The sequence below is a fragment of the Pseudophryne corroboree genome, unplaced genomic scaffold, assembly GCF_028390025.1.
Source record: "Pseudophryne corroboree isolate aPseCor3 unplaced genomic scaffold, aPseCor3.hap2 scaffold_923, whole genome shotgun sequence".
Lineage (NCBI taxonomy): Eukaryota > Metazoa > Chordata > Amphibia > Anura > Myobatrachidae > Pseudophryne > Pseudophryne corroboree.
Window position 1 is genome coordinate 158840 of NW_026970503.1, and position 16855 is coordinate 175694.

Consider the following 16855-nt stretch of genomic DNA (forward strand, 5'->3'; position numbering starts at 1 on the left):
CAGGAAACATTAACGCCACTGCATCCTTGCCGATGATAACCTCAAGTTGGGTCATTCGGTGCTGCAGAGTCGTACGCACTCTTCCACCCGTTCAAGAGCTTTGGTATAACCCCATGGTTCTTAATGTGACCCCAGCATCCTCTAGGTCGTATGAGAAAATAGGATTTTAATACCTACCGGTAAATCCTTTTCTCTTAGTCTGTAGAGGATGCTGGAGTTCCCTTGTGCTGCCTCAGTTGAATCTCCTTTACTTGACAGAGATGTGCCTGAGCAGCGGCCCTCCCCAGCCCTATCCCAAATCATACTTATTTTGCATAGGAGATACCATGGTCATGAAGATTATTCTCCCAGGGTGAGGTTCATTCATTGCATTCTGGGTATGCTGACCCCTGTGATTTCCCCAAATGTGGGTAACTCGACTGCATTATTTGTGGTAGTGGGGGACTGTGTTTGTGTTTTCCTCTGGTCAGCTCTGGTAAAAGTCAGATTTCTTTGTTTCAGATCTTCCTCTAGCCTTGTTCTTCTTTCGAGAGTTCCCTTGTGCTGCCTCAGTTGGATCTCCTTCACTTGACAGGGGGGTGCCCGAGCAGCGACCCTCCCCAGCTCAAGCCCAACTCCTACTTACCTGCCAGGTGAGATACTATGATCATGAAGGTGCTTCTCCCAGGGCAAGGCTCACCCATTGCACTCTGGGTGTGCTGCCCCTGCGATTTCCCCAAATGTGGGAAACTTGACTGCATAATTTGTGTTTCCCCTGGTCGGCTCTCGTATAATTCAGATCTCTTTGTCTCAGGTCTCTCTCCAGCCTAGTTTGCTGTCTGTTTCCACTTCTTTTTTCTTGAGCCCCTCCCTTTTATACCCTTGTGCACTATCCTGACTTCTCCTCCTGTCTGCTTACTTTGTGCCTTCCAATGCACAATGCAAACTACACACCCTTTTACTTGCCTTACAGAGCAGCTCTGGAGCTGTTACAGTGCCAAGCTGCTGTAAGAAATCAGCTTGAATGCTTCAGGGGCTGGGGCATTGTCAACATGAGCCCCACACCGAAGGAGGGTGGGGGTGTTTAATGCGAACTAAGGGTCATCCAAGCGCCGCAAAAGGCCGCCATGCCCTGCATACCCCTTTTCTCTTTTCATATGCAGATGAGGGTTCCAGCCAACTTTGGCCCACTGCTTGGATGACATCACCGTATGCAAATCCATCTTCTGCAGAACTTCCCCCAGGAATGCTTGTACTAGTTGTTGCATTTGGTTTGTTGTTTGGGGGTGCTTCAGTATTAGGCAGCCTTCTGCCCTCCCATGTTCATCTGAAAATATGTGTTCTCCCTGCAGTTGTTGTCTCCAGATGAGAGTTCCCTTGTGCTGCCTCAGTTGAATCTCCTTTACTTGACAGAGATGTGCCTGAGCAGCGGCCCTCCCCAGCCCTATCCCAAATCATACTTATTTTGCATAGGCGATACCATGGTCATGAAGATTGTTCTCCCAGGGTGAGGTTCATTCATTGCATTCTGGGTATGCTGACCCCTGTGATTTCCCCAAATGTGGGAAACTCGACTGCATTATTTGTGGTAGTGGGGGACTGTGTTTGTGCTTTCCTCTGGTCAGCTCTGGTAAAAGTCAGATTTCTTTGTCTCAGATCTTCCTCTAGCCTTGTTCTTCTTTCGAGAGTTCCCTTGTGCTGCCTCAGTTGGATCTCCTTCACTTGACAGGGGGTGCCCGAGCAGCAATCCTCCACAGCTCTGGCCCAACTCCTACTTACCTGCCAGGAGAGATACTATGATCTTCACTGTTAGGGCAATCAGGATGTGGAATTCCCTGCCAGGGAAGGTGGTAATGGCGGACTCTGTAATTGGATTTAAAAAAGGAATGGATACATTTCTGAATGAAAAAGCTATCCAAGGTTATAATACTTAAAATATCAACATGGTTAATCCGGGGGTAACATGAGTTGTAGTAGCTAACTAGTCATAAAACATTATTCAGCAAGTATGTAGAATCATCACAACTTAAAACAGGTTGAACACGATGGGCAATTTGCCTCTATTCAACCTCAAAAACTATGTTACTATATGTTACTATATTACTATGTTACTGTAGTATACAGAACACCACAATGCAATGAGCAGTGATAGTGAGCACTGATGAGGATACTAGAACTGACACTGAGCAGCAAGATGCAGCACTGGACTATTAGTAATGTACTGTAGTATGCTGAGCACAACAATGCAGCACAAGACAATGAGCAGTGATACTGAGCACTGATGAGGATACTACTGAGAACTGACACTGAGCAGGAGAGACACACTACTAGTATTACTGAGCAGCAATAAGTATCCACTGATACTGAGCACTGATATTGAGATTTCCTCTGAGAGAACATAGCCACGTCCTCTCCGCTCTCTCTTCAATGCACGAGTAAAAATGGCGGCAACGCGCAGCTCTTTATATGGAATCCGAATCTCGCGAGAATCCGACAGCGGGATGATGACATTTTCCCTTGTTCAGGTTTTCCGAGTCAGGCGGGAACAACCGAGCCTGCCTCGTACCAGTGTAAACCACGTGGAGTTCGTGGGGAATTCGGTTCTCGGAGAACCGAACCCGCTCCTCTCTACCTTATACACATCAATTTTTTTTATTTTCAATCTAAGCCCCTGCAGTTTTCTGTAAGCATCTGCTTTGCTATGATGATCAACAAGTCACAAGGGCAAACACTCAGGGCTTGAGGCGTAGATCTTAGGACCAGCTGCTACAAGCATGGCAGAGGTGTCACTATCACTGGTGACACCCAGAGAGGTGGCGAGGGAGATTGTAATGCAGTGCGCGCAGATAAGCAGCGCAATGGTAAAAAGGAGGCATGGTTTCATAGGTAGGGGCGTGGCCTGGTGGCCTGAATCTACATTTTGTTGCTCCGGGTGTCCCGGGGGTTGGGGGCTGCACCGGGGACTAGTGTGTGAGCGGTGCTGGCTCCTGCACAGTGACATGGCATGGCCACTAGAGATGTGCACCGGAAATTTTTCGGGTTTTGTGTTTTGGTTTTGGGTTCGGTTCCGCGGCCGTGTTTTGGGTTCGAACGCGTTTTGGCTAAACCTCACCGAATTTTTTTTGTCGGATTCGGGTGTGTTTTGGATTCGGGTGTTTTTTTCAAAAAACCCTAAAAAACAGCTTAAATCATAGAATTTGGGAGTCATTTTGATCCCAAAGTATTATTAACCTCAATAACCATAATTTCCACTCATTTTCAGTCTATTCTTAACACCTCACACCTCACAATATTATTTTTAGTCCTAAAATTTGCACCGAGGTCGCTGGATGACTAAGCTCAGTGACCCAAGTGGCCGACACAAACACCTGGCCCATCTAGGAGTGGCACTGCAGTGTCACGCATGATGGCCCTTCCAAAAAACACTCCCCAAACAGCACATGACGCAAAGAAAAAAAGAGGCGCAATGAGGTAGCTGTGTGACTAAGCTCAGCGACCCAAGTGGCCGACACAAACACCTGGCCCATCTAGGAGTGGCACTGCAGTGTCACGCAGGATGGCCCTTCCAAAAAACACTCCCCAAACAGCACATGACGCAAAGAAAAAAAGAGGCGCAATGAGGTAGCTGTGTGACTAAGCTCAGCGACCCAAGTGGACGACACAAACACCTGGCCCATCTAGGAGTGTCACTGCAGTGTCACGCAGGATGGCCCTTCCAAAAAACACTCCCCAAACAGCACATGACGCAAAGAAAAAAAGAGGCGCAATGAGGTAGCTGTGTGACTAAGCTCAGCGACCCAAGTGGCCGACACAAACACCTGGCCCATCTAGGAGTGGCACTGCAGTGTCACGCAGGATGGCCCTTCCAAAAAACACTCCCCAAACAGCACATGACGCAAAGAAAAATAAAAGAAAAAAGAGGTGCAAGGTGGAATTGCCTTGGGCCCTCCCACCCACCCTTATGTTGTATAAACAGGACATGCACACTTTAACCAACCCATCATTTCAGTGACAGGGTCTGCCACACGACTGTGACTGAAATGACGGGTTGGTTTGGACCCCCACCAAAAAAGAAGCAATTAATCTCTCCTTGCACAAACTGGCTCTATAGAGGCAAGATGTCCACCTCATCATCCTCCGATTCATCACCGTGTACATCCCCCTCCTTACAGATTATCAATTCGTCCCCACTGGAATCCACCATCTCAGCTCCCTGTATACTTTGTGGAGGCAATTGCTGCTGGTCAATGTCTCCACGGAGAAATTGATTATAATTCATTTTAATGAACATCATCTTCTCCACATTTTCTGGAAGTAACCTCGTACGCCGATTGCTGACAAGGTGAGCGGCGGCACTAAACACTCTTTCGGAGTACACACTTGTGGGAGGGCAACTTAGGTAGAATAAAGCCAGTTTGTGCAAGGGCCTCCAAATTGCCTCTTTTTCCTGCCAGTATACGTACGGACTGTCTGACGTGCCTACTTGGATGCGGTCACTCATATAATCCTCCACCATTCTTTCAATGGTGAGAGAATCATATGCAGTGACAGTAGACGACATGTCCGTAATCGTTGGCAGGTCCTTCAGTCCGGACCAGATGTCAGCATCAGCAGTCGCTCCAGACTGCCCTGCATCACCGCCAGCGGGTGGGCTCGGAATTCTGAGCCTTTTCCTCGCACCCCCAATTGCGGGAGAATGTGAAGGAGGAGCTGTTGACCGATCAAGTTCCGCTTGACTTGATAATTTTCTCACCAGCAGGTCTTTGAACCCCTGCAGACTTGTGTCTGCCGGAAAGAGAGATACAACGTAGGTTTTAAATCTAGGATCGAGCACGGTGGCCAAAATGTAGTGCTCTGATTTCAACAGATTGACCACCCGTGAATCCTGGTTAAGCGAATGAAGGGCTCCATCCACAAGTCCCACATGCCTAGCGGAATCGCTCTGTCTTAGCTCCTCCTTCAATGTCTCCAGCTTCTTCTGCAAAAGCCTGATGACGGGAATGACCTGACTCAGGCTGGCAGTGTCTGAACTGACTTCACGTGTGGCAAGTTCAAAAGGTTGCAGAACCTTGCACAACGTTGAAATCATTCTCCACTGCGCTTGAGACAGGTGCATTCCACCTCCTATATCGTGGTCAGATGTATAGGCTTGAATGGCCTTTTGCTGCTCCTCCATCCTCTGAAGCATATAGAGGGTTGAATTCCACCTCGTTACCACTTCTTGCTTCAGATGATGGCAGGGCAGGTTCAGGCGTTTTTGGTGTTGCTCCAGTCTTCTGTACGTGGTGCCTGTACGCCGAAAGTGTCCCGCAATTCTTGTGGCCACCGACAGCATCTCTTGCACGCCCCTGTCGTTTTTTAAATAATTCTGCACCACCAAATTCAAGGTATGTGCAAAACATGGGACGTGCTGGAATTTGCCCAGATATAATGCACGCACAATATTGCTGGCGTTGTCCGATGCCACAAATCCACAGGAGAGTCCAATTGGGGTAAGCCATTCTGTGATGATCTTCCTTAGTTGCCGTAAGAGGTTTTCAGCTGTGTGCGTATTCTGGAAAGCGGTGATACAAAGCGTAGCCTGCCTAGGAAAGAGTTGGCGTTTGCGAGATGCTGCTACTGGTGCCGCCGCTGCTGTTCTTGCGGCGGGAGTCAATACATCTACCCAGTGGGCTGTCACAGTCATATAGTCCTGAGTCTGCCCTGCTCCACTTGTCCACATGTCCGTGGTTAAGTGGACATTGGGTACAACTGCATTTTTTAGGACACTGGTGAGTCTTTTTCTGAGGTCTGTGTACATTTTCGGTATCGCCTGCCTAGAGAAATGGAACCTAGATGGTATTTGGTACCGGGGACACAGTACCTCAATCAAGTCTATAGTTGGCTCTGAAGTAATGATGGATACCGGAACCACGTTTCTCACTGCCCAGGATGCCAAGGCCTCAGTTATCCGCTTTGCAGCAGGATGACTGCTGTGATATTTCATCTTCCTTGCAAAAGACTGTTGGACAGTCAATTGCTTGGTGGAAGTAGTAAAAGTGGTCTTACGACTTCCCCTCTGGGATGACCATCGACTCCCAGCAGCAACAACAGCAGCGCCAGCAGCAGTAGGCGTTACACTCAAGGATGCATCGGAGGAATCCCAGGCAGGAGAGAACTCGTCAGAATTGTCAGTGACATGGCCTGCAGGACTATTGGCATTCCTGGGGAAGGAGGAAATTGACACTGAGGGAGTTGGTGGGGTGGTTTGCGTGAGCTTGGTTACAAGAGGAAGGGATTTACTGGTCAGTGGACTGCTTCCGCTGTCGCCCAAAGTTTTTGAACTTGTCACTGACTTATGATGAATGCGCTGCAGGTGACGTATAAGGGAGGATGTTCCGAGGTGGTTAACGTCCTTACCCCTACTTATTACAGCTTGACAAAGGCAACACACGGCTTGACACATGTTGTCCGCATTTCTGTTGAAATACTTCCACACCGAAGAGCTGATTTTTTTGGTATTTTCACCAGGCATGTCAATGGCCATATTCCTCCCACGGACAACAGGTGTCTCGCCGGGTGCCTGACTTAAACAAACCACCTCACCATCAGAATCCTCCTTGTCAATTTCCTCCCCAGCGCCAGCAACACCCATATCCTCCTCATCCTGGTGTACTTCAACACTGACATCTTCAATCTGACTATCAGGAACTGGACTGCGGGTGCTCCTTCCAGCACTTGCAGGGGGCGTGCAAATGGTGGAAGGTGCATGCTCTTCACGTCCAGTGTTGGGAAGGTCAGGCATCGCAACCGACACAATTGGACTCTCCTTGTGGATTTGTGATTTTGAAGAACGTACAGTTCTTTGCTGTGCTTTTGCCAGCTTAAGTCTTTTCATTTTTCTAGCGAGAGGCTGAGTGCTTCCATCCTCATGTGAAGCTGAACCACTAGCCATGAACATAGGCCAGGGCCTCAGCCGTTCCTTGCCACTCCGTGTGGTAAATGGCATATTGGCAAGTTTACGCTTCTCCTCTGACGATTTTTATTTAGATTTTTGAGTCCTTTTTTTACTGATCTTTTGTGTTTTGGATTTTACATGCTCTGTACTATGACATTGGGCATCGGCCTTGGCAGACGACGTTGATGGAATTTCATCGTCTCGGCCATGACTAGTGGCAGCAGCTTCAGCACGAGGTGGAAGTGGATCTTGATCTTTCCCTATTTTTGGAACCTCAACATTTTTGTTCTCCATATTTTAATAGGCACAACTAAAAGGCACCTCAGGTAAACAATGGAGATGGATGGATACTAGTATACTTATGGATGACGAGTGACTGACGACACAGAGGTAGCTACAGCCGTGGACTACCGTACTGCGTCTGCTAGTATAGAGATGATAATTAATGATATAAAAAAAAAATATATATAACTACTGTAGGTATATATAATATAATGACGGACCTGGTGGACACTGTCAGCAGACTGCTAAACTACTAGTATGAAGAAGATAGAAAAAAACTTCCACCACAGGTAGGTAGGTATACAATTATGGACGAGCACTGACGACACAGAGATAGCCACAGCCGTGGACTACCGTACTGCGTCTGCTAGTATAGAGATGATAATTAATGATATAAAAAAAAATATATATAACTACTGTTGGTATATATAATATAATGACGGACCTGGTGTAATTCAGATCTCTTTGTCTCAGGTCTCTCTCCAGCCTAGTTTGCTGTCTGTTTCCACTTCTCTTTTCTTGAGCCGCTGCCTTCTATGCCCTTGTGCACTCTCCTGACTTCTCCTGTCTGCTTACTTTGTGCCTTCCAACGCACAATGCAAACTACAGGTAGTGCTGCAGGGCCCACACCCTTTTACCTTGCCTTACAGAGCAGCTCTGGAGCTGTTACAGTGCCCAGCTGCAGCAAGAAATCAGCTTGAATGCTTCAGGTGCTGGGGCATAGCCAACAAGAGCCCCACACCGACGGAGGGTGGAGGTGTTTAATGCAAACTAGGGGTCAGCCAAGCGCCGCAAAAGGCCGCCATGCCCTGCATGCCCCTTTTCTCTTTTCATATGCAGACGAGGGTTGAAGCCAACTTTGACCCACTGCTTGGATGACATCACCATATGCAAATCCATCTGCGGCAGGCCTTCCCCCAGGAATGCTTGCACTAGTTGTTGCATTTGGTTTGTTGTTTGGGGGTGCTTCAGTATTAGGCAGCCTTCTGCCCTCCCATGTTCATCTGAAAATATGTGTTCTCCCTGCAGTTGTTGTCCCCAGATGAGAGTTCCCTTGTGCTGCCTCAGTTGAATCTCCTTTACTTGACAGAGATGTGCCTGAGCAGCGGCCCTCCCCAGCCCTATCCCAAATCATACTTATTTTGCATAGGAGATAACATGGTCATGAAGATTGTTCTCCCAGGGTTAGGTTCATTCATTGCATTCTGGGTATGTTGACCTCTGTGATTTCCCCAAATGTGGGAAACTCAACTGCATTATTTGTGGTAGTGGGGGACTGTGTTTGTGCTTTCCTCTGGTCAGCTCTGGTAAAAGTCAGATTTCTTTGTCTCAGATCTTCCTCTAGCCTTGTTCTTCTTTCAAGAGTTCCCTTGTGCTGCCTCAGTTGGATCTCCTTCACTTGACAGGGGGGTGCCCGAGCAGCGACCCTCCCCAGCTCTAGCCCAACTCCTACTTACCTGCCAGGTTAGATACTATGATCATGAAGTTGCTTCTCCCAGGGCAAGGCTCACCCATTGCACTCTGGGTGTGCTGCCCCTGCGATTTCCCCAAATGTGGGAAACTTGACTGCATAATTTGTGTTTCCCCTAGTCGGCTCTCATATAATTCAGATCTCTTTGTCTCAGGTCTCTCTCCAGCCTAGTTTGCTGTCTGTTTCCACTTCTTTTTTCTTGAGCCCCTCCCTTCTACACCCTTGTGCACTATCCTGACTTCTCCTCCTGTCTGCTTACTTTGTGCCTTCCGATGCACAATGCAAACTACAGGTAGTGCTGCAGGGCCCACACCCTTTTACTTGCCTTACAGAGCAGCTCTGGAGCTGTTACAGTGCCAAGCTGCTGAAAGAAATCAGCTTGAATGCTTCAGGGGCTGGGGCATGGCCAACATGAGCCCCACACCGAAGGAGGGTGGGGGTGTTTAATGCGAACTAAGGGTCATCCAAGCGCCGCAAAAGGCCGCCCTGCCCTGCATACCCCTTTTCTCTTTTCATATGCAGATGAGGGTTCCAGCCAACTTTGGCCCACTGCTTGGATGACATCACTGTATGCAAATCCGTCTTCTGCAGACCTTCCCCCAGGAATGCTTGAACTAGTTGTTGCATTTGGTTTGTTGTTTGGGGGTGCTTCAGTATTAGGCAGCCTTCTGCCCTCCCATGTTCATCTGAAAATATGTGTTCTCCCGGCAGTTGTTGTCCCCAGATGAGAGTTCCTTTGTGCTGCCTCAGTTGAATCTCCTTTACTTGACAGAGATGTGCCTGAGCAGCGGCCCTCCCCAGCCCTTTCCCAAATCATACTTATTTTGCATAGGAGATACCATGGTCATAAAGATTGTTCTCCCAGGGTGAGGTTCATTCATTGCATTCTGGGTATGCTGACCCCTGTGATTTCCCCAAATGTGGGAAACTCAACTGCATTATTTGTGGTAGTGGGGGACTGTGTTTGTGTTTTCCTCTGGTCAGCTCTGGTAAAAGTCAGATTTCTTTGTCTCAGATCTTCCTCTAGCCTTGTTCTTCTTTCGAGAGTTCCATTGTGCTGCCTCAGTTTGATCTCCTTCACTTGACAGGGGGGTACCCAAGCAGCGACCCTCCCCAGCTCTAGCCCAACTCCTACATACCTGCCAGGTGAGATACTATGATCATGAAGGTGCTTCTCCCAGGGCAAGGCTCACCCATTGCACTCTGGGTGTGCTGCTCCTGCGATTTCCCCAAATGTGGGAAACTTGACTGCATAATTTGTGTTTCCCCTGGTCGGCTCTCGTATAATTCAGATCTCTTTGTCTCAGGTCTCTCTCCAGCCTAGTTTGCTGTCTGTTTCCACTTCTCTTTTCTTGAGCCGCTGCCTTCTATGCCCTTGTGCACTCTCCTGACTTCTCCTGTCTGCTTACTTTGTGCCTTCCAACGCACAATGCATACTACAGGTAGTGCTGCAGGGCCCACACCCTTTTACTTGCCTTTCAGAGCAGCTCTGGAGCTGTTACAGTGCCCAGCTGCTGCAAGAAATCAGCTTGAATGCTTCAGGGGCTGGGGCATAGCCAACATGAGCCCCACACCGACGGAGGGTGGAGGTGTTTAATGCGAACTAAGGGTCATCCAAGCGCCGCAAAAGGCCGCCATGCCCTGCATACCCCTTTTCTCTTTTCATATGCAGATGAGGGTTCCAGCCAACTTTGGCCCACTGCTTGGATGACATCACCGTATGCAAATCCGTCTTCTGCAGACCTTTTCCCAGGAATGCTTGTACTAGTTGTTGCATTTGGTTTGTTGTTTGGGGGTGCTTCAGTATTAGGCAGCCTTCTGCTCTCCCATGTTCATCTGAAAATATGTGTTCTCCCTGCAGTTGTTGTCCCCAGATGAGAGTTCCCTTGTGCTGCCTCAGTTGAATCTCCTTTACTTGACAGAGATGTGCCTGAGCAGCGGCCCTCCCCAGCCCTATCCCAAATCATACTTATTTTGCATAGGAGATACCATTGTCATGAAGATTGTTCTCCCAGGGTGAGGTTCATTCATTGCATTCTGGGTATGCTGACCCCTGTGATTTCCCCAAATGTGGGAAACTCGACTGCATTATTTGTGGTAGTGGGGGACTGTGTTTGTGCTTTCCTCTGGTCAGCTCTGGTAAAAGTCAGATTTCTTTGTCTCAGATCTTCCTCTAGCCTTGTTCTTTTTTCGAGAGTTTCCTTGTGCTGCCTCAGTTGGAGCTCCTTCACTTGACAGGGGGGTGCCCGAACAGCGACCCTCCCCAGCTCTAGCCCAACTCCTACTTACCTGCCAGGTGAGATACTATGATCAGGAAGGTGCTTCTCCCAGGGCAAGGCTCACCCAATGCACTCTGGGTGTGCTGCTCCTACGATTTCCCCAAATGTGGGACACTTGATTACATAATTTGTGTTTCCTCTGGTCGGCTCTCGTATAATTCAGATCTCTTTGTCTCAGGTCTCTCTCCAGCCTAGTTTGCTGTCTGTTTCCACTTCTCTTTTCTTGAGCCGCTCCCTTCTATGCCCTTGTGCACTATCCTGACTTCTCCCGTCTGCTTACTTTGTGCCTTCCAAAGCACAATGCAAACTACAGGTAGTGCTGCAGGGCCCACACCCTTTTACTTGCTTTACAGAGCAGCTCTGGAGCTGTTACAGTGCCCAGCTGCTGCAAGAAATCAGCTTGAATGCTTCAGGGGCTGGGGCATAGCCAACATGAGCCCCACACCGAAGGAAGGTGGAGGTGTTTAATGCGAACTAGGGGTCATCCAAGCGCCGCAAAAGGCCGCCATGCCCTGCACACCCCATTTTTATTTTCATATGCAGACGAGGGTTGAAGCCAACTTTGACCCACTGCTTGGATGACATCACCATATGCAAATCCATCTGCTGCAGGCCTTCCCCCAGGAATGCTTGCACTAGTAGTTGCATTTGGTTTGTTGTTTGGGGGTGCTTCAGTATTAGGCAGCCTTCTGCCCTCCCATGTTCATCTGAAAATATGTGTTCTCCCTGCAGTTGTTGTCCCCAGATGAGAGTTCCCTTGTGTTGCCTCAGTTGAATCTCCTTTACTTGACAGAGATGTGCCTGAGCAGCGGCCCTCCCCAGCCCTATCCCAAATCATACTTATTTTGCATAGGAGATACCATGGTCATGAAGATTGTTCTCCCAGGGTGAGGTTCATTCATTGCACTCTGGGTATGCTGACCCCTGTGATTTCCCCAAATGTGGGAAACTCGACTGCATTATTTGTGGTAGTGGGGGACTGTGTTTGTGCTTTCCTCTGGTCAGCTCTGGTAAAAGTCAGATTTCTTTGTCTCAGATCTTCCTCTAGCCTTGTTCTTCTTTCGAGAGTTCCCTTGTGCTGCCTCAGTTGGATCTCCTTCACTTGACAGGGGGTGCCCGAGCAGCAATCCTCCACAGCTCTAGCCCAACTCCTACTTACTTGCCAGGTGAGATACTATGATCTTCACTGTTAGGGCAATCAGGATGTGGAATTCCCTGCCAGGGAAGGTGGTAATGGCGGACTCTGTAATTGGATTTAAAAAAGGAATGGATACATTTCTGAATGAAAAAGCTATCCAAGGTTATAATACTTAAAATATCAACATGGTTATTCCGGGGGTAACATGAGTTATAGTAGTTAACTAGTCATAAAACATTATTCAGCAAGTATGTACAATCATCACAACTTAAAACAGGTTGAACACGATGGGCAATTTGCCTCTATTCAACCTCAAAAACTATGTTACTATATGTTACTATATTACTATGTTACTGTAGTATACAGAACACCACAATGTAATGAGCAGTGATAGTGAGCACTGATGAGGATACTAGAACTGACACTGAGCAGCAAGATGCAGCACTGGACTATTAGTAATGTACTGTAGTATGCTGAGCACCACAATGCAGCACAAGACAATGAGCAGTGATACTGAGCACTGATGAGGATACTACTGAGAACTGACACTGAGCAGGAGAGACACACTACTAGTATTACTGAGCAGCAATAAGTAACCACTGATACTGAGCACTGATATTGAGATTTCCACTGAGAGAACATAGCCACGTCCTCTCCGCTCTCTCTTCAATGCACGAGTAAAAATGGCGGCAACGCGCAGCTCTTTATATGGAATCCGAATCTCGCGAGAATCCGACAGCGGGATGATGACATTTTCCCTTGTTCAGGTTTTCCGAGTCAGGCGGGAACAACCGAGCCTGCCTCGGACCAGTGTAAACCACGTGGAGTTCGTCGGGAATTCGGTTCTCGGAGAACCGAACCCGCTCCTCTCTACCTTATACCCATCAATTTTTTTATTTTCAATCTAAGCCCCTGCAGTTTTCTGTAAGCATCTGCTTCGCTATGATGATCAACAAGTCACAAGGGCAAACACTCAGGGCTTGAGGCGTAGATCTTAGGACCAGCTGCTACAAGCATGGCAGAGGTGTCACTATCACTGGTGACACCCAGAGAGGTGGCGAGGGAGATTGTAATGCAGTGCGCGCAGATAAGCAGTGCAATGGTAAAAAGGAGGCATGGTTTCATAGGTAGGGACGTGGCCTGGTGGCCTGAATCTACATTTTGTTGCTCCGGGTGTCCCGGGGGTTGGGGCTGCACCCGGGGACTAGTGTGTGTGCGGTGCTGGCTCCTGCACAGTGACAGTGCATGGCCACCGAGCATGACGCCTCCATTCTTGACCATGCTGTAATTGCAGTCGCACTGCAGTTCAGCGTGATCATATAAAATGGTGTAGCCTCCTGCTGGTGCAGACTGTATGTGCGCGCAGGAAGCCGCCACCATTTTTGTGATCACAGCGGCTGAATGTGATGTCATACAGCCGCTGTGACCACGCCCCCTGTGTCTCCTCCGTTGCAGACCCCATTTTGAAGCCTTGCCCCCGCACCGCTCCATCCCTGACTTGGAAATGGAGTGTTGCTGACCCCCCTCTCCCCCCCCCCCCCGCCCCGATTGACAGGCAGAGGCGATCGCATTCTCTGCGGGGTGCCGCAGAAAATGTAGGCACATGCGTATGCTCTTAGCAATTTTTGCAGTTGGATCGCTTATTGTGATTGCAATCCAACCTGAATCAGGCCCTATTACCTATCACAATGCGCTGCGGGCAGTACAAAATTGGGTTAATATAGGAGTAAAACTCCCAGACCTGTGCTCCTTAACTGTACCTGGTGGCTAGTGGAGCGGCTGCCCAGTAATCAGTGTCCACGCCAGTGCGCACACGGTCCACCCCCTACGGCCACGCTCCCCTTCATCAGCGGCCTCGTGATCCGGAAGGGCGGTGTGTGTGTGACTGACCTTAGGAAGAAACTGGAGCCTCCGCTGCAGTGACCCAGCAACCAGGGCACGGGAGTATACAGCGCCGCTGGGAGTGATGAAGCTGCAGTAAAGATGTCTATTAGACCTAGCCTGCTGCAGCCCTTGTAGATTCTCATAAAACAAGTTCTTCTTTTCTTGTCAAAATTAATAGCTAAGAATAGGCTGCTTGAGGCAGGCCCCTGTTAAGAGGCCTGCTACTGAAGGCACCAACTACAAACTGAGCTCCCTGTTCATGGAAGCGGGGTTATAGAGGAGAATGCACTGAGCATCTTGGGAACAGTCAAAAGCTTTGAGCCGGTTGGTGCCTCAGATCAAGATCCTACTCTACACCCCAATGTGAATCCTTGTGGAGTCCAGTGTACCCCACAGAAGAAATTAATGTGTCACACCCATTGGCAGCAACCTTAGAATAGCTGCTGACGGGCACAATTGAGAAAGGAAGGGGGGGGGGGGGACATTTGAATCCAGCACATAGATGCAATTCAAATATGTAATTTGTACCTTCCTATTTTAAAATATAATGGATGAACCTCACCCTGTGAGAACAATCTTCATGATCAAGAGATCTCATATGCAAAATAAGTATGAGTTGGGATAGGGCTGGGGAGGGTGGCTGCTCGGGCAGCCCCTCCCCCGTCAAGTTAAGGAGATTCAACTGAGGACGCACAAGGGAACTCTCGTCTGGGGACAACAACTGCAGGGAGACCACATCTGTTCAGATGAACATGGGAGGGTGGAAGGCTGCCTAATATTGAAGCACCATCAAATATCAAACCATATGCAACAACTAGTACAAGCATTCCAGGGGGAAGGTCTGCAGAAGACGGATTTGCATACGGTGATGTCATCCAAGCAGTGGACCAAAGTTGGCTGGAACCCTCATCTGCATATGAAAAGAGAAAAGGGGCATGCAGGGCATGGCGGCCTTTTGCGGTGCTTGGATGACCCCTAGTTCGCATTAAACACCCCCACCCTCCTTTGGTGTGGGGCTCATGTTGGCCATGCCCCATCCCCTGAAGCATTCAAGCTGATTTCTTGCAGCAGCTGGGCACTGTAACAGCTCCAGAGCTGTTCTGTAAGGCAAGTAAAAGGGTGTGGGCCCTGCAGCACCACCTGTAGTTCGCATTGTGCGTTGGAAGGCACAAAGTAAGCAGACGGGAGGAGAAGTCAGGATAGTGCGCAAGGGCATCCTTTTCTCTTAGTCCGTAGAGGATGCTGGGGTCACATTAAGAACCATGGGGTATAGACGGGATCCGCAAGAGACATGGGCACTTTAAGACTTTCAAAGGGTGTGAACTGGCTCCTCCCTCTATGCCCCTCCTTCAGACTCCAGTTATAGGAACTGAGCCCAGGGAGACGGACATTTCGAGGAAAGGATTTATTGTTAAACTAAGGTGAGCATCTTACCAGCTCACACCTTAAGCATGCCGCAGAATGTGGCATTCAACAGAACACAAGCCAACGGCATGAACAATTGCAGCAAAAAGCTGACCAGAACCATAACACAACATGTGTATAACCACAAGTAATAACTGCAGACACAGTATGGACTGGGACGGGTGCCCAGCATCCTCTACGGACTAAGAGAAAAGGATTTACCGGTAGGTATTAAAATCCTATTTTCTCATACGACCTAGAGGATGCTGGGGTCACATTAAGAACCATGGGGTTATACCAAAGCTCTTGAACGGGTGGGAGAGTGCGTACGACTCTGCAGCACCGAATGACCCAACTTGAGGTTATCATCAGCCAAGGTATCAAACTTGTAAAACTTAGCAAAAGTGTTTACTAAATAGCTGCTCGGCAAAATTGCAATGCCGAGACTCCCCGACCAGCTGCCCAGGATGAACCCACCTTTCTAGTAGAATGGGTCTTCACCTATTTCAGTAACGGCAATCCTGCCGTGGAATGAGCATGCTGAATCTTACCACAGATCCAGCGCATAATGGTCTACATGGAAGCAGGACACCCAATCCTGTTGGGAGCATACAGGACAAACAGAGCCTCTGTTTTCCTAATCTGAACCGTTCTGGTGACATAAATTTTCAAAGTTCTGACCACAGCCAGAGACTTTGACTCAACGAAGGTGTCAGTGGCCAAAGGCACCATGTGGAAAGATGAACCACCTTCGGCAGAAATTGTTGACGTGTCCTCAATTCTGCTCTATCTTCATGAAAGATCAAATAAAGGATCTTGTGATACTGCATGGTTTGTACTGTTTTCCATGTGCTCCCAGATCTTTCAAGCAAGTAGCATGGTCAAGAAAGTTCTGTTTGAAAAGTAACAACATTTACTGTCATTGTTATAGAATTTGGGAGAAAAAACAAGAAGAAATCTGCACTGTTGACGCACTGGACAGAATGAATGAATCATAAAATATAACCTTTATTAAGTATGTATTAAAATTGGATAAATATTAATATTATTATCCCAAACTGCAGTGAAACATAAAGGTTAAAATCACAGAACTAACATACATGTGCATAAGAAGAATAAAGAGATGTGAAAAAAAGGTTTAAAAAGCGTGTCCGTGTGTGATTATTTTTGAAGGCACAACCCTGGCGGGGTTGTTTATATAGATATATATGTTGCTAATAATCACTTTCTAGCGTAATGTTATTAAATAGCTGTTAGTATCTATGTCGTCAGGTACCACTGGGTCGTATCCTATATACTCCCTTCACTCAATAGGGGTTACCTCCCGGGAAGCCATCCCCATTGGCGAATTTGTGGGGGTGATTGAGTATAACCGGTAAGCTAACCTCCAATTTGTGGGGTGCTTAGGTAGATGGGGATCACTTATTTCTCTGTGTCCCCTAAGACTATATTCCTAAATTCAATACCATAGGGGGATAGCT

General features: G+C 48.2%; 9 non-coding genes and 1 pseudogene across 9 annotated transcripts; all 10 read left to right on the top strand.

Annotated features, from left to right (window-relative positions):
• The first annotated feature begins 301 nt into the window (after window positions 1–301).
• LOC135046248 (U1 spliceosomal RNA) lies at window positions 302–465 on the top strand. Its single transcript, XR_010238575.1, has one exon. It is a non-coding gene; the product is annotated as a U1 spliceosomal RNA (small nuclear RNA).
• A 152-nt stretch (window positions 466–617) lies between these two features.
• Window positions 618–780, top strand: LOC135046252 (U1 spliceosomal RNA). Its single transcript, XR_010238579.1, has one exon. It is a non-coding gene; the product is annotated as a U1 spliceosomal RNA (small nuclear RNA).
• A 655-nt stretch (window positions 781–1435) lies between these two features.
• On the top strand, window positions 1436–1599 carry LOC135046241 (U1 spliceosomal RNA). Its single transcript, XR_010238568.1, has one exon. It is a non-coding gene; the product is annotated as a U1 spliceosomal RNA (small nuclear RNA).
• A 6732-nt stretch (window positions 1600–8331) lies between these two features.
• LOC135046246 (U1 spliceosomal RNA) lies at window positions 8332–8495 on the top strand. The gene has a single exon (XR_010238573.1). It is a non-coding gene; the product is annotated as a U1 spliceosomal RNA (small nuclear RNA).
• Window positions 8496–8647: 152 nt separating this feature from the next.
• LOC135046267 (U1 spliceosomal RNA) lies at window positions 8648–8782 on the top strand (annotated as a pseudogene).
• Window positions 8783–9484: 702 nt separating this feature from the next.
• On the top strand, window positions 9485–9648 carry LOC135046236 (U1 spliceosomal RNA). The gene has a single exon (XR_010238563.1). It is a non-coding gene; the product is annotated as a U1 spliceosomal RNA (small nuclear RNA).
• A 152-nt stretch (window positions 9649–9800) lies between these two features.
• Window positions 9801–9963, top strand: LOC135046256 (U1 spliceosomal RNA). Its single transcript, XR_010238583.1, has one exon. It is a non-coding gene; the product is annotated as a U1 spliceosomal RNA (small nuclear RNA).
• A 671-nt stretch (window positions 9964–10634) lies between these two features.
• LOC135046239 (U1 spliceosomal RNA) lies at window positions 10635–10798 on the top strand. Its single transcript, XR_010238566.1, has one exon. It is a non-coding gene; the product is annotated as a U1 spliceosomal RNA (small nuclear RNA).
• Window positions 10799–10950: 152 nt separating this feature from the next.
• On the top strand, window positions 10951–11113 carry LOC135046269 (U1 spliceosomal RNA). The gene has a single exon (XR_010238592.1). It is a non-coding gene; the product is annotated as a U1 spliceosomal RNA (small nuclear RNA).
• Window positions 11114–11784: 671 nt separating this feature from the next.
• Window positions 11785–11948, top strand: LOC135046243 (U1 spliceosomal RNA). Its single transcript, XR_010238570.1, has one exon. It is a non-coding gene; the product is annotated as a U1 spliceosomal RNA (small nuclear RNA).
• Window positions 11949–16855: the final 4907 nt, after the last annotated feature.